Below are 15,164 nucleotides of genomic sequence, written 5' to 3'. Positions count from 1 at the left end.
GGTAATTTAACCTTTTCTTACCCGCTTTTTACCATCTATGGTCGGACATTCACACCGTCTTACAGCGGAACACCTCCGCTCCCTCTTTTGATGATGTATGGTTAGGCATTCGCACCTTTTCTTATCCATTTTTCAGTAATTATGGGTAGACATTCACACCTTCTTGCAGCTGAACACCTCCTCTCCCGCTTATGATCATGTGCAGTTTGATATTTGAAAATTTTCTTTCATGTTTTCTAGCAATTATTGATGGACATTCAGACCGTCTTGCAGCTGAACACCTCCGCTTCCACTTTTGATGGTGTATAGTCGGGCTTTCGAGCCTTTTCTTCCCCGGTTTTTACAAATTATGGTTGGACATTCAGACCTTCTTACAGCCGAAAACTTCCACTCCCTCTTTTGATCATACATTGTCGGGCATTCGCACCTTTTCTTACCCGGTTTTTACAAACCATGGTCGGACTTTCACACCTTTTAGTAGCCGAACAACTCCGCTCCCGCTATTGATTGTGTACAGTCGGGTATTTTAACCTTTTCTTACCCGCTTTTTACCAACTATGGTTGGACATTCACACCTTCTTACAGCAGAACACCTCCGCTCCCTGTTTTGATTATGTATGGTTTGACATTCGCACCTTCTCTCACCCGCCTTTTACTATGGTCGGCCATTCACAGCTTCCTCTCCACCATACTTGTATGGTGGGATATTCACACCCACTTGCATCCGAAGACCTCCGCCCCCACTTTTGTTGATATTTAGTCGGTCATTCGCACCTTACCCGCTTTTGGCAAACTATGGCCTTCTTGCAGCCAAACACCTCTGATCTCGCTTTTGATGATGTAAGGTTGGGCATTCAGACCTTGCTTCACCTGCTTTTCACCAAATATAGTCGGACATTCACACCCACTTGCATCCGAAGACCTCCGCCCCAAATTTTGTTGATATTTAGTCGGACATTCGCACCTTACCCGCTTTTGGCAAACTATGGCCTTCTTGCAGCCAAACACCTCTGATCTCGCTTTTGATGATGTAAGGTTGGGCATTCAGACCTTGCTTCACCTGCTTTTCACCAAATATAGTCGGACATTCACACCTTCTTGCAGCCGAACACTTCCGCTCCACCTTTTAGTGTTCTATCACACCTTTTTTTCACCGCATTTTATACATTATGGTTGGAAATTTTCAACCACTCTCATCCGAAGACCTCTCCTCCCGCTTTTGTTAATATATTTGAACTTTAGTCGGACATTCAAACCTTCTTGCAGCTGAACCACCTCCGCTCCCTGTTTTGATCATATATGGTCTGGCAATACTACCTTTTCTTACCCGTTTGTGAGTAATTATGGCTGGACATTCACACCTACTTGCAGCCGAACACAACCTCTCTCGCTTTTGATGATGTATGGACCGGCATTCTTACCTTTTCTAACACATTTTTCAGCAATTATGGTCGGAGATTCACACCTACTCACAGCCGAACAACTCCGCTCCCGCATTTGATGGTGTATAGTCGGGCATTCTCACCCTTTCTCATCAGCTTTTTGCAAATTATGATCTGACATTCACACCTACTTGCAGTCGAACAGCTCTGCTCCCGCTTTTGATTATGTATGGTTGGATATTTGAACCTTTTCTTAACTGCTTTTTACAAACTTTGGTTGGACGTTCACACCTTCTTGTAGCCGAACACATGCACTCCTGCTTTTGATGATGTATGGTTGGGCATTTGCACCTTTTTTTTACCCATTTTTCAGGTATTATGGGTGGACATTCACACCTTCTTGCAGCTGAACACCTCCTCTCCCACTTATGATCATGTGTGGTTTGATTTTCGAAAATTTTCTTTCATGTTTTCTAGCAATTATTGATGGACATTTAGACCTTCTTGCAGCTGAACACCACCTCTCCCGATTTTGATGATGTATGGACCGGCTTTTTTACCTTTTCTAACACATTTTTCAGCAATTATGGTTGGAGATTCACACCTACTCACAGCCGAACAACTCCGCTCCCGCATTTGATGATGTAAAGTCGGGCATTCTCACCCTTTCTCATCAGCTTTTTGCAAATTATGATCTGACATTCACACCTACTTGCAGTCGAAAAGCTCTGCTCCCACTTTTGATTATGTTTGGTTGGATATTCGAACCTTTTCTTAACTGCTTTTTACATATTTTGGTTGGACGTTCACACCTTTTTGTAGCCGAACACTTCCACTCCTGCTTTTGATGATGTATGGTTGGGCATTCACACCTTTTTTTTGCCCATTTTTCAGGAATTATTGGTGGACATTCACACCTTGCAGCTGAACACCTCCTATCCCACTTATGATCATGTGTGGTTTGATTTTCGAAAAGTTTCTTTCATGTTTTCTAGCAATTATTGATGGACATGTAGACCTTCTTGCAGCTGAACACCTCCGCTCCCGCTTTTGATCATACATTGTCAGGCATTCGCACCTTGTCTTACCCACTTTTTACAAACTTTAGTCGAACAGTCACACCTACTTGCAGCCGAACACAACCTCTCTCGCTTTTGATGATGTATGGACCGGCATTCTTACCTTTTCTAACACATTTTTCAGCAATTATGGTCGGAGATTCACACCTACTCACAGCCGAACAACTCCGCTCCCGCATTTGATGGTGTATAGTCGGGCATTTTCACCCTTTCTCATCAGCTTTTTGCAAATTATGATCTGACATTCACACCTACTTGCAGTCGAACAGCTCTGCTCCCGCTTTTGATTATGTTTGGTTGGATATTCGAACCTTTTCTTAACTGCTTTTTACAAACTTTGGTTGGACGTTCACACCTTCTTGTAGCCGAACACATGCACTCCTGCTTTTGATGATGTATGGTTGGGCATTCGCACCTTTTTTTTACCCATTTTTCAGGTATTATGGGTGGACATTCACACCTTCTTGCAGCTGAACACCTCCCCTCCCACTTATGATCATGTGTGGTTTGATTTTCGAAAATTTTCTTTCGTGTTTTCTAGCAATTATTGATGGACATTTAGACCTTCTTGCAGCTGAACACCACCTCTCCCGATTTTGATGATGTATGGACCGGCATTTTTACCTTTTCTAACACATTTTTCAGCAATTATGGTTGGAGATTCACACCTACTCACAGCCGAACAACTCCGCTACCGCATTTGATGGTGTATAGTCGGGCATTCTCACCCTTTCTCATCAGCTTTTTGCAAATTATGATCTGACATTCACACCTACTTCCAGTCGAACAGCTCTGCTCCCGCTTTTGATTATGTTTGGTTAGATATTCGAACCTTTTCTTAACTGCTTTTTACAAACTTTGGTCGGACGTTCACAATATCTTGCAGCCGAACACCTCCGCTCCCGCTTTTGATGGTGTATATTCGGGCATACGAACCTTTTCTTACCCGCTTTTTTACAAACCAAGGTCGGACTTTCACACCTTCTCTTAGCTGAACAACTCCGCTCCCTCTTTTGATTGTGTACAGTCGGGTAATTTAACCTTTTCTTACCCGCTTTTTCACCATCTATGGTCGGACATTCACACCGTCTTACAGCGGAACACCTCCGCTCCCTCTTTTGATGATGTATGGTTAGGCATTCGCACCTTTTCTTACCCATTTTTCAGTAATTATGGGTAGACATTCACACCTTCTTGCAGCTGAACACCTCCTCTCCCGCTTATGATCATGTGCAGTTTGATATTCGAAAATTTTCTTTCATGTTTTCTAGCAATTATTGATGGACATTCAGACCGTCTTGCAGCTGAACACCTCCGCTCCCACTTTTGATGGTGTATAGTCGGGCTTTCGAGCCTTTTCTTCCCCGGTTTTTACAAATTATGGTTGGACATTCAGACCTTCTTGCAGCCGAAAACCTCCACTCCCTCTTTTGATCATACATTGTCGGGCATTCGCACCTTTTCTTACCCGCTTTTTACAAACCATGGTCGGACTTTCACACCTTTTAGTAGACGAACAACTCCACTCCCGCTATTGATTGTGTACAGTCGGGTATTTTAACCTTTTCTTACCCGCTTTTTACCAACTATGGTTGGACATTCACACCTTCTTACAGCAGAACACCTCCGCTCCCTGTTTTGATTATGTATGGTTTGACATTCGCACCTTCTCTCACCCGCCTTTTACTATGGTCGGCCATTCACAGCTTCCTCTCCACCATACTTGTATGGTGGGATATTCACACCCACCTGCATCCGAAGACCTCCGCCCCCACTTTTGTTGATATTTAGTAGGTCATTCGCACCTTACCCGCTTTTGGCAAACTATGGCCTTCTTGCAGCCAAACACCTCTGATCTCGCTTTTGATGATGTAAGGTTGGGCATTCAGACCTTGCTTCACCTGCTTTTCACCAAATATAGTCGGACAGTCACACCTTCTTGCAGCCGAACACTTCCGCTCCACCTTTTAGTGTTCTATCACACCTTTTTTTCACCGCATTTTATACATTATGGTTGGAAATTTTCAACCACTCTCATCCGAAGACCTCTCCTCCCGCTTTTGTTAATATATTTGAACTTTAGTCGGACATTCAAACCTTCTTGCAGCTGAACCACCTCCGCTCCCTGTTTTGATCATATATGGTCTGGCAATACTACCTTTTCTTACCCGTTTGTGAGTAATTATGGCTGCACATTCACACCTACTTGCAGCCGAACACAACCTCTCTCGCTTTTGATGATGTATGGACCGGCATTCTTACCTTTTCTAACACATTTTCCAGCAATTATGGTCGGAGATTCACACCTACTCACAGCCGAACAACTCCGCTCCCGCATTTGATGGTGTATAGTCGGGCATTCTCACCCTTTCTCATAAGCTTTTGGAAAATTATGATCTGACATTCACACCTACTTGCAGTCGAACAGCTCTGCTCCCGCTTTTGATTATGTATGGTTGGATATTCGAACCTTTTCTTAACTGCTTTTTACAAACTTTGGTTGGACGTTCACACCTTCTTGTAGCCGAACACATGCACTCCTGCTTTTGATGATGTATGGTTGGGCATTCGCACCTTTTTTTTTACCCATTTTTCAGGTATTATGGGTGGACATTCACACCTTCTTGCAGCTGAACACCTCCTCTCCCACTTATGATCATGTGTGGTTTGATTTTCGAAAATTTTCTTTCATGTTTTCTAGCAATTATTGATGGACATTTAGACCTTCTTGCAGCTGAACACCACCTCTCCCGATTTTGATTATGTATGGACCGGCATTTTTACCTTTTCTAACACATTTTTCAGCAATTATGGTCGGAGATTCACACCTACTCACAGCCGAACAACTCCGCTACCGCATTTGATGGTGTATAGTCGGGCATTCTCACCCTTTCTCATCAGCTTTTTGCAAATTATGATCAGACATTCACACCTACTTGCAGTCGAACAGCTCTGCTCCCGCTTTTGATTATGTATGGTTGGATATTCGAACCTTTTCTTAACTGCTTTTTACAAACTTTGGTTGGACGTTCACACCTTCTTCTAGCCGAACACATGCACTCCTGCTTTTGATGATGTATGGTTGGGCATTCGCACCTTTTTTTTACCCATTTTTCAGGTATTATGGGTGGACATTCACACCTTCTTGCAGCTGAACACCTCCCCTCCCACTTATGATCATGTGTGGTTTGATTTTCGAAAATTTTCTTTCATGTTTTCTAGCAATTATTGATGGACATTTAGACCTTCTTGCAGCTGAACACCACCTCTCCCGATTTTGATGATGTATGGACCGGCATTTTTACCTTTTCTAACACATTTTTCAGCAATTATGGTTGGAGATTCACACCTAGTCACAGCCGAACAACTCCGCTACCGCATTTGATAGTATATAGTCGGGCATTCTCACCCTTTCTCATCAGCTTTTTGCAAATTATGATCTGACATTCACACCTACTTCCAGTCGAACAGCTCTGCTCCCGCTTTTGATTATGTTTGGTTAGATATTCGAACCTTTTCTTAACTGCTTTTTACAAACTTTGGTCGGACGTTCACAATATCTTGCAGCCGAACACCTCCGCTTCCGCTTTTGATGGTGTATATTCGGGCATACGAACCTTTTCTTACCCGCTTTTTACAAACCAAGGTCGGACTTTCACACCTTCTCTTAGCTGAACAACTCCGCTCCCTCTTTTGATTGTGTACAGTCGGGTAATTTAACCTTTTCTTACCCGCTTTTTACCAACTATGGTTGGACATTCACACCTTCTTACAGCATAACACCTCTGCTCCCTTTTTTGATTATGTATGGTTTGACATTCGCACCTTCTCTCACCCGCCTTTTACTATGGTCGGCCATTCACAGCTTCCTCTCCACCATACTTGTATGGTGGGATATTCACACCCACTTGCATCCGAAGACCTCCGCCCCCACTTTTGTTGATATTTAGTCGGTCATTCGCACCTTACCCGCTTTTGGCAAACTATGGCCTTCTTGCAGCCAAACACCTCTGATCTCGCTTTTGATGATGTAAGGTTGGGCATTCAGACCTTGCTTCACCTGCTTTTCACCAAATATAGTCGGACATTCACACCCACTTGCATCCGAAGACCTCCGCCCCAAATTTTGTTGATATTTAGTCGGACATTCGCACCTTACCCGCTTTTGGCAAACTATGGCCTTCTTGCAGCCAAACACCTCTGATCTCGCTTTTGATGATGTAAGGTTGGGCATTCAGACCTTGCTTCACCTGCTTTTCACCAAATATAGTCGGACATTCACACCTTCTTGCAGCCGAACACTTCCGCTTTTAGTGTTCTATGAGGCATTCACATATTTTCTTTCACCGTATTTTATAGATTATGGTTGGAAATTCTCACCCACTCTCATCCGAAGACCTCTCCTCCCGCTTTTGTTAATATATAGTCGGGCATTCGAACCTTTTCTTACCCGCTTTTTACAAATTATGGTCAAACATTCACACCTACTTGCAGCTGAATACTTCCGCTCCACCTTTTAGGTATGTATGGTTGGCATTTGCACTTCTTTTTATACTGATTGCTGAAGATTAAGTTGTTCTTTCTCAAACTACAATTTTTTTTTAATTGTTGAAACTTGATTTGAAGTGGATAGATAAGGAGGACAAACAGTTTTAAGTCAGGCTGATAGAAGGAATTAATTTTATAGCAAAATCTGTATTTCGTCATATGTCGAGAGATGCTTATTGCTGAAGAAGTTCTTTCTCATTCTACAAAGTACAACGTTGTTTATCGTTGAAACTTGATTAGACATGAATAAATATGAAGGACAAAGCAGTCTTAACTTGGTTTGAGTTAATGAATTCGTTTTATAGGAGAATCCGAATTCGTGCATAACTCATAAAATAGAGCTTATTTTCGGATTCCTGAAGAATGAGTCTGGTTCTTTCTCATAATACAAAGTTTGTTGTTTATTGTTGAAACTTCATCAGAAGTGAAGAAATAAATGAATGCCTATCAACAAATGTGGGATCTAAACTCTACTGCTTCCTCTAAAATAATTTCCTTTCTCAATTTAGAAATGTGTGTGTGTAAGTCACAACACCCGTGACACCAAAACGGCTTTCTTTTCTCTACACTCTGCACTATGAGCACACACACCAAATCAGAAAGGCTTTTTTCTCTCTTTTCTACATTATGGACTGTGGGGACACAAAACCGCTCTCTCTCTTTTTTTTTTTTTATCGTGTGCCAGGGCGTTGTCTCACGTATTAGATTATGCTTAAGATACGAATGGGTTTATCAGTCACATCAGAATCCATACATACTGATCCTCCCGTAATAAAATGGTCGGATCTTATCAAACACACTTTGTTTCTTGTGACAATCAAGTCAGCGAAACAGCGTATACACGTCAAGACACTGAATCAAGTTTGCCACAAGAACTCATAAGTTTGGCAGTATTGCTCTGCCGTCAGCAATCATACACCCATTTTATTTTCGTGAGACATGTGCAAGCACCTGTTCATCTACTGTTCTATCACTATGAATTAGTGATCTATTATCAATAAGGATACTTCTACAACTACTATCAAAGTATGTCCGGACTTCTTATGTTGTCAGTTGCTATATATGAATAAGTGGGTAGCTACTGACAAGCATTAAGCATGTCACACAGCCCAAACATATAACATTTCAGGACACACCACACAGTTAACAACCACAGTGAAGCGTGTCAAAGCCCAAACATGTAACATTCAACAGGACACTTACACAACACATTCAAATCAAACAGTCAGACAACATACAAGAACATATACCCCAGCCGGCATTGCTCCCTGCCTATTTTCGTACAGCACACTATGTGTGCGCACACCTTTATTCACAAACTCTTCAACTTATACTCTTTTACCGAAGCTGCTACAGCTCGATTGGCCGAATACCCTTTGATCCTATTTCGGTGAATTTGACATCTGCCTTACATATAACAGATTAGCGGTTTAGCAGTTTTAATTTAGTTTGAGTGAAGGAATTCATTTTATAGCAAAATCCGAAATCGTGAAGAACTCATGAAAGTAAGCTTATTCTCGGATTCCTGAAACTTTAGATTTGCTCTTTCTTTTACTGCAAAGTACAACGTTGTTTTTTTTGTTTAAATCTTTCTAGACATGGTAAATATTAAGGACAAAGCAGTTTTCACATAGTTTGAGTGAAGGAATTAATTTTATAGATAAAATCCCAAGAGTCTGCTGAGAAAAGAGAGTGAATGCGAAGTAGACTTTAACACGGCTATGGGAGCGAGCCGAGTGTGGGCTAACCGGGAGAATTGCTTGAAAGAAACGCGACACCGAATGAGCGATCAGAACAAAGCCTCAATACGGGATTCTCGTGGTGTTTTTGTTGCTGCCTTGTCTTTTGCACAGAGTAAAAGACAAGGCAGCCATCGAATAGGGCCCGATTGTTCCTACTTGGTCAGCCGAGGAGCAAGGGGGGGGGGCAAGCGTCTCAACCAAGCAAAGCTCACCATGGGGAAGGTGGCTATGCCAACTAGCCTGATGCCCTGCTCCCGCAGTGACGGATAATCGTACTCTGGTTTCTCTTCATAACTCTTTCTCATAAGTCTTTCGCCTTTTACTAAAGATTTCTGTGGAGAGCAGCACTAATGAGTTGTTTCTATTTTTGGCAGGCTTTACCTTTGCGGGTGAAGCCCTTTCTGTCTGTGCAAAAGAAATCTTCTTACTGTGCAGAGTGACTTCTCTGAGTAGAGTCGCCTTACTTGTTGCGACTGTGCCGATGTTCGAAGCTGGAGTGCAAAGTTGTTGCTTGAATGGTGCTTGCTGGAGCGTGCGGGAGTGCAAAGTTATACCATTTAAAAGGGCTGAAGAGTGCTCAGTGCAGCGGGTGGGCGACACTTTGGCCACCTTGAAAACCGAGGTTACATCCACTACCAGGGGCAGCCCAAGTTCTGCCGCAAGTGTGGTGAGCATGGACACCTGGTTGAGGCTTGTACCAAGGTGTTATGTGGGAAGAGAAGAGAAATTGGGCAAACTTTTGGAGAGTGTCCAAATGGCAGGAAATGTAATCTCTGTGGAGAATTAAATCACCTCTTCAGAGATTGCCCTAAATCTTTTGCCAACAAATTAAAGACGGTAAAGCCACAGTCAAGCCAACAAAGAGAAGGACCAAAGGTGGCAGTTGGTGAACAAAGTGAAGAGGTTGACCCAATAAATTCAAACTTCCCGCCAAAAGCTTGGATTGGAAGTGAGGAGCAAAAAGGGGAGGGGCCTGTAGAGGCCTCACCACTCAGTGTTGAAGTCTGTGAGAATTCACAGGCAGAGGGTGGAGCTACGCTAAATGAGGAGGAAGAGCAGACAGGTGAGTCTAGTGAAGATACTCACCTCCCCGAAGGTCAACAGCCGAAGAGGACGGCATCTGAGCCTCTGATTCCCCAGTGGTATCAGAGAAGAGGGGAAGGGTTAGGTCCCTTTCAGACAGTTCTTCAGTGGAAGAACCTAGAGTCTTCCCCTCCGACTCACCAAATGAGGTCTCCTTTTTAACTTCAGCTCTGCAATCAACCCCCAGGGACTCAAAGTTAAATGCAACATTGCGTCAGAGGCCAACACCGAGAGTCCGAAAAGGAAATATAGATCACCCTACTCACTTTTCACCTAAAGAAATGAAGGAAGAGCTAGTTTCCCAAGAAATAACCTGTGTGTAATTTGTTTTGATAACTTAGAAAAACGAAAATGACATACCTACTTTCCTTTATGCTTTTAATGGTTCTCACCTTCTCAACACTAAATGTGAGAAGTGTGAAATCAAAGACAAGAGCCCAGAGTATTTTATCCTTCTTAGACTCCATAAAATCAGATGTGTTTTTAATACAAGAATGTGGACTACCTTTTTTAAAAAACCATAGACAATGGGAGGAAATGTGGCCCCATTTATCGATATGGAGTGGCTCAAATCAAAATAAAAATGATGGTGTGGCCATTCTAATTAAAAATCCGCATGTTCTGGTGAAAGGTAGCACAGTGGTGAGAGACGGACGGGCACTTTTAGCACACTTGAATTTTATGGGGCAAGACTTTAACCTCTTAAATATTTATGGTTTCAATGGAAAAAATGAAAGGTATGACCTTTTAGAAGATATACAGCTTTACATGCTAGGGCAAGTACCTTTAGTTGTAGGAGGGGATTTTAACTGTATCTTGAGCAGGAAAGATAGAAAAAGAGCAGGGGTAGATTTTAAAGTGGATAAGACTTCGATTTTATTTCAGGGCATATGCAGGGATTTTAAGCTTACTGACTGTTTTAAAACCATGCATCCCAGAGAGGAGGGCTTCACCTGGTTTAGTCATGATGGCACCAGAGCCTCTCGCATTGATTATTTCTTTACTAGAGATTGCCCACCCACTGATGTTAGATTAACCCCTGTTTTCTTTTCAGACCACCTTATGCTCTCCTGCACCCTTTCACCCCCTTCTGGTGTGACGGTAGGAAGTGGTCTGTGGAAACTCAACTGTTCCCTGTTGGAGGATGAAATCATAGTCAGTCAGTACAGGGAATGTTATAAAGAGTGGCAGACCCTTCAAGACCTCTACGAAACACATGCACAATGGTGGGAAATGGTGAAGGAAACGACCCAGACTTTTTTTAAACAGCAAGGTAAACGTAAAAAAAGGAAAGAGAATAGATGTATGATGGGACTACATAAACGCTTACAGCGCTACTTTAAACTAAATCAGTGTGGCATAGACTTTAAAGAAGAAATCAAAGATGTCAAAAAGGAAATGTCAGTTTTAGCAGAAATAAAGAGTAAAGGAATTTTTGTAAGAAGCAGGGAGCAGGAAATTGAGGAAGGTGAAAAAGAAAGAAAGTTATAAATAAAAAGGAGTGTATTCAAAATCTAAAAAGAGAAGATGGGTTTTTAACAAAATCCACACAAGAGATGATTGAAACTGTACATACCTTTTATAGTAACATGTACAAAGAGAAACCAGTGCACTTGGAAACATCGGCAGAAATCTTAAAATTCGTTGACAAAACCGTAAAAGAGAATGCACACTTGAAACAGAATTTTACTGCTTTAGAGTAAAAAAAATGCCTAACAGGTTTTAAGAGAAGTCGAGCTCCGGGTTTAGACGGGCTTCCTGCAGAATTCTATCTGACCTATTGGGACCTTTTATCATCAGACATTTTAGATGTTTTTAAAGATTTTGAAAAACTCGACCGACTGCCTGATAGTTTTAGAGTGGGACACAAAACCGCTCTCTCTCTTTTTTTTTTTTATCGTGTGCCAGGGCGTTGTCTCACGTATTAGATTATGCTTAAGATACGAATGGGTTTATCAGTCACATCAGAATCCATACATACTGATCCTCCCGTAATAAAATGGTCGGATCTTATCAAACACACTTTGTTTCTTGTGACAATCAAGTCAGCGAAACAGCGTATACACGTCAAGACACTGAATCAAGTTTGCCACAAGAACTCATAAGTTTGGCAGTATTGCTCTGCCGTCAGCAATCATACACCCATTTTATTTTCGTGAGACATGTGCAAGCACCTGTTCATCTACTGTTCTATCACTATGAATTAGTGATCTATTATCAATAAGGATACTTCTACAACTACTATCAAAGTATGTCCGGACTTCTTATGTTGTCAGTTGCTATATATGAATAAGTGGGTAGCTACTGACAAGCATTAAGCATGTCACACAGCCCAAACATATAACATTTCAGGACACACCACACAGTTAACAACCACAGTGAAGCGTGTCAAAGCCCAAACATGTAACATTCAACAGGACACTTACACAACACATTCAAATCAAACAGTCAGACAACATACAAGAACATATACCCCAGCCGGCATTGCTCCCTGCCTATTTTCGTACAGCACACTATGTGTGCGCACACCTTTATTCACAAACTCTTCAACTTATACTCTTTTACCGAAGCTGCTACAGCTCGATTGGCCGAATACCCTTTGATCCTATTTCGGTGAATTTGACATCTGCCTTACATATAACAGATTAGCGGTTTAGCAGTTTTAATTTAGTTTGAGTGAAGGAATTCATTTTATAGCAAAATCCGAAATCGTGAAGAACTCATGAAAGTAAGCTTATTCTCGGATTCCTGAAACTTTAGATTTGCTCTTTCTTTTACTGCAAAGTACAACGTTGTTTTTTTTGTTTAAATCTTTCTAGACATGGTAAATATTAAGGACAAAGCAGTTTTCACATAGTTTGAGTGAAGGAATTAATTTTATAGATAAAATCCCAAGAGTCTGCTGAGAAAAGAGAGTGAATGCGAAGTAGACTTTAACACGGCTATGGGAGCGAGCCGAGTGTGGGCTAACCGGGAGAATTGCTTGAAAGAAACGCGACACCGAATGAGCGATCAGAACAAAGCCTCAATACGGGATTCTCGTGGTGTTTTTGTTGCTGCCTTGTCTTTTGCACAGAGTAAAAGACAAGGCAGCCATCGAATAGGGCCCGATTGTTCCTACTTGGTCAGCCGAGGAGCAAGGGGGGGGGGCAAGCGTCTCAACCAAGCAAAGCTCACCATGGGGAAGGTGGCTATGCCAACTAGCCTGATGCCCTGCTCCCGCAGTGACGGATAATCGTACTCTGGTTTCTCTTCATAACTCTTTCTCATAAGTCTTTCGCCTTTTACTAAAGATTTCTGTGGAGAGCAGCACTAATGAGTTGTTTCTATTTTTGGCAGGCTTTACCTTTGCGGGTGAAGCCCTTTCTGTCTGTGCAAAAGAAATCTTCTTACTGTGCAGAGTGACTTCTCTGAGTAGAGTCGCCTTACTTGTTGCGACTGTGCCGATGTTCGAAGCTGGAGTGCAAAGTTGTTGCTTGAATGGTGCTTGCTGGAGCGTGCGGGAGTGCAAAGTTATACCATTTAAAAGGGCTGAAGAGTGCTCAGTGCAGCGGGTGGGCGACACTTTGGCCACCTTGAAAACCGAGGTTACATCCACTACCAGGGTCAGCCCAAGTTCTGCCGCAAGTGTGGTGAGCATGGACACCTGGTTGAGGCTTGTACCAAGGTGTTATGTGGGAAGAGCAGAGAAATTGGGCAAACTTTTGGAGAGTGTCCAAATGGCAGGAAATGTAATCTCTGTGGAGAATTAAATCACCTCTTCAGAGATTGCCCTAAATCTTTTGCCAACAAATTAAAGACGGTAAAGCCACAGTCAAGCCAACAAAGAGAAGGACCAAAGGTGGCAGTTGGTGAACAAAGTGAAGAGGTTGACCCAATAAATTCAAACTTCCCGCCAAAAGCTTGGATTGGAAGTGAGGAGCAAAAAGGGGAGGGGCCTGTAGAGGCCTCACCACTCAGTGTTGAAGTCTGTGAGAATTCAAAGGCAGAGGGTGGAGCTACGCTAAATGAGGAGGAAGAGCAGACAGGTGAGTCTAGTGAAGATACTCACCTCCCCGAAGGTCAACAGAAGGTCAATTTGTTGATAGGCATTCATTTATTTCTTCACTTCTGATGAAGTTTCAACAATAAACAACAAACTTTGTATTATGAGAAAGAACCAGAATCATTCTACAGGAATCCGAAAATAAGCTCTATTTTATGAGTTATGCACGAATTCGGATTCTCCTATAAAACGAATTCCTTAACTCAAACCAAGTTAAGACTGCTTTGTCCTTCATATTTATTCATGTCTAATCAAGTTTCAACGATAAACAACGTTGTACTTTGTAGAATGAGAAAGAACTTCTTCAGCAATAAGCATCTCTCGACATATGACGAAGTACAGATTTTGCTATAAAATTAATTCCTTCTATCAGCCTGACTTAAAACTGTTTGTCCTCCTTATTTATCCACTTCAAATCAAGTTTCAACAATTAAAAAAAATTTGTAGTTTGAGAAAGAACAACTTAATCTTCAGCAATCAGTATAAAAAGAGGTGCAAATGCCAACCATACATACCTAAAAGGTGGAGCGGAAGTATTCAGCTGCAAGTAGGTGTGAATGTTCGACCATAATTTGTAAAAAGCGGGTAAGAAAAGGTTCGAATGCCCGACTATATATTAACAAAAGCGGGAGGAGAGGTCTTCGGATGAGAGTGGGTGAGAATTTCCAACCATAATCTATAAAATACGGTGAAAGAAAATATGTGAATGCCTCATAGAACACTAAAAGCGGAAGTGTTCGGCTGCAAGAAGGTGTGAATGTCCGACTATATTTGGTGAAAAGCAGGTGAAGCAAGGTCTGAATGCCCAACCTTACATCATCAAAAGCGAGATCAGAGGTGTTTGGCTGCAAGAAGGCCATAGTTTGCCAAAAGCGGGTAAGGTGCGAATGTCCGACTAAATATCAACAAAATTTGGGGCGGAGGTCTTCGGATGCAAGTGGGTGTGAATGTCCGACTATATTTGGTGAAAAGCAGGTGAAGCAAGGTCTGAATTCCCAACCTTACATCATCAAAAGCGAGATCAGAGGTGTTGGGCTGCAAGAAGGCCATAGTTTGGAAAAAGCGGGTAAGAAAAGGTTCGAATGCCCGACTATACACCATAAAAAGCGGGAGCGGAGGTGTTCCGCTGTAAGACGGTGTGAATGTCCGACCATAGTTGGTAAAAAGCGGGTAAGAAAAGGTTAAAATACCCGACTGTACACAATCAATAGCGGGAGCGGAGTTGTTCGGCTACAAGAAGGTGTGAAAGTCCGACCATGGTTTGTAAAAAGCAGTTAAGAAAAGG

The 15,164-nt window shown here is 42.2% G+C and overlaps 2 non-coding genes across 2 annotated transcripts; both read left to right on the top strand.

Moving 5' to 3' along the window:
- The first annotated feature begins 9,023 nt into the window (after positions 1-9,023).
- LOC140286520 (U5 spliceosomal RNA) lies at positions 9,024-9,143 on the top strand. The gene has a single exon (XR_011911311.1). It is a non-coding gene; the product is annotated as a U5 spliceosomal RNA (small nuclear RNA).
- Positions 9,144-13,071: 3,928 nt separating this feature from the next.
- On the top strand, positions 13,072-13,191 carry LOC140286518 (U5 spliceosomal RNA). The gene has a single exon (XR_011911310.1). It is a non-coding gene; the product is annotated as a U5 spliceosomal RNA (small nuclear RNA).
- Positions 13,192-15,164: the final 1,973 nt, after the last annotated feature.

Source organism: Leuresthes tenuis, unplaced genomic scaffold (genome assembly GCF_036924035.1).
Source record: "Leuresthes tenuis unplaced genomic scaffold, fLeuTen1.0.hap1 SCAF_97, whole genome shotgun sequence".
Classification (NCBI taxonomy): Eukaryota; Metazoa; Chordata; class Actinopteri; order Atheriniformes; family Atherinopsidae; genus Leuresthes; species Leuresthes tenuis.
This window is presented reverse-complemented; position numbering and strand designations above follow the sequence as displayed.